Below are 2,542 nucleotides of genomic sequence, written 5' to 3' on the forward strand. Positions count from 1 at the left end.
GGTCCCCATTTTCTTAGTGCTGGGTGTTGTAAGATATGCTATCGAATCTTGAATAATGATCAGGATGTATCTCAATTTCGGCCGTTCCTTTAACCGGTAACCCTCGTGATCGTCCCCTTAACGGCGAACCCTCTACAATGTCTTAAAATCTGACAATGTATACCTCCTTGTTGGAAAAGGTATTTTTTTAAAGGAGAGCTTCTACTCGCTTACATTTTCAACTATGAGAGTAGTTAACCCAGATAAGATTTCCTTGATTTCATGTTCTGCATTCCTTTCTATCCCAGAATTTTGAGTGGGAGGGTGAGAACGTACCGTAAAAAGGTTTTGACGTGAATTATGGCTTCATTTTAAAACCGCAAAAAGTCTCAGGTGTACTTTACGGAACGGTTCCAAAACCTGTAACTTGAAACATAGATTGAATTAATTAAAATTACATATTGACGCCTCAGAAATAATTTTTTTATGAGCTGTAATGATGATTTATTAGATGCATTGTGTAGTGTTTTTGATAAGACGGTATACAGAGTAATAAATAGAAATTTAAAGTTTAAATGTAGGGTTGCAACGTACCGTTTTTGTTATAACGATACTGTCTAAAAAAGTATCCGTGACTAGTTACATGTAAAATCTATGTTGTCTGACTAGTTAGCCGTAACCCTGCGCCAAAAGTAACATCTGTTGTTTTAGTGACTTTTTAGTGCTACAATCGTAATGTATTACGATGGCCACAATTTTTTATAATTCGACAAGTTTTTTAACAGTTAAGACACTCTGCCAACCCCTATCCCTTTTTTGTAATTTTGCCAGTCATTATCTTAGGTCTTCATCAACATTGAAATAGGGGTAAGGGGTGAGTTTACTGCATATAAAGAGGTTCTGCAGGGTGTCCCATTTATTACGTTTTCGATTGTTTGAAAACTAAAAGTTTATTTGTGGACTTGTGGACCGATGATATTTGCTTCCACCTTGACAGGAAGAGTTTCATCCCCAAATTAAACCCAAAATACCAAGTAAGGATACCTCACACGAAGGCTTGGAGGATGAAAAACGAAGGCTTGACACGAAACTGTACTTGAAAAGGCAGGACATGGCAAGACATGGAGGTAAGAGTGTGGACTTTTTTTGTTGGGGTAATAATTGGAGTGATAATTTGCAATTTGCGAGGTCAGTTCATTGCGGCATTTGTTAAACAACATTTTTCCACCTTTTTTCGGGAGAGCAACAATCCATATGCCAATATATTTCTGCAAGATAGAGACTCGAGCCGGAACAGGAAAGCTACGATGGTTAAATATGAGAAGATGGACAAAGTGTAATTTAGCATACCGCTAAGGAGCCCGGATGCAACCCGATTAAGAATTTGAAGGGAAAGGGGGGAATCCACTTCGTATTAGGAAATAATTGCATGGTGTCCTAATAATTATGATTGTAGGTCTATGAGCTGTTTTGCCAATAGTAAATAGCCAGCTGCGCTTATAAACAGACAACAAATTCAAGTTTAATCCGTTAGCTAGCTGGACAATCATGTGTATATCATGATAGGTTGGTACTATTAACTATAAGTTACAAACGTCCAAATGACATTTTTGACACATCAATTTAACTTACAACCTACCAGTTTTGCAAAATACTTACAAGTGGTTTTACCATATTTATATTTCAACTTTTATTTTCACACCTAAAATCTTAGCCATAAACATCGAAACAACAATGAGCACATTTCAAGAGTTTGGATTCAACCAAATAACCTACGAATCCGAAAGTGAGGTTTCAAACATGTAAATTTGGGAAATAGAAAAATGGTGAAAGTCACAAAGTTCTAGCCCTGTTGGATGACCATTTTATCATTATTTTTTTAATACAAAAGCGACTAGATGGCGGAATCCTCCTCTAGTAAATATAGGGCTAAAAAACGTGTGCTGCGCCATAAAACAATAGATTCTTTTATTTTTGCTTTTTTACTTGTAGGACCAGTTATTAATTCTTTAAGTGAAATATCATAAACACAGTTAGACATTTCTGTGTCCGAAGAAAGAGATTGGGCAGAGCAATTATAAAACAAAGCGTTTGTTTTTGAAACAAACTCCACAATTTTCCTGCCAACAAAGTAAACGGTAATATTTCATCGGTTTTAATTCCTCATTGTCAAAGTTATCTAAACACTGGAGTCAAAACACGGCCATTTTAACCACTTGTTTCTTGTGTTTTCCGAAGAAAAAAACTTGTTGGTGACGTAAATAAAGTTATTTCTCTAATAAACAGCCATTATGCTATTTTTTTCGAGAAAAATACCCTACCCATCAACATTCCGCAAGCACATGAATAAGGCTAATGATATTAGTGCTAGGCAAATCCATAAAGGCAAATCAGAAGAAAAAAGTTGAAGTAAATCGTATTTTCAAATGCAATTTCTTGAACTTTGCAATCATCGTGTTTCCCCATAATCAAAACCGCGATACTTGACTTATTCGCAAAAAATTTCTAGACAGACCTTAACCCTATTCGGTCCGGGGGGGGCGGATTCCGCCCCCCCTGACGG

The sequence above is a fragment of the Hydractinia symbiolongicarpus genome, chromosome 15 (genome assembly GCF_029227915.1).
Source record: "Hydractinia symbiolongicarpus strain clone_291-10 chromosome 15, HSymV2.1, whole genome shotgun sequence".
Taxonomy (NCBI): domain Eukaryota; kingdom Metazoa; phylum Cnidaria; class Hydrozoa; order Anthoathecata; family Hydractiniidae; genus Hydractinia; species Hydractinia symbiolongicarpus.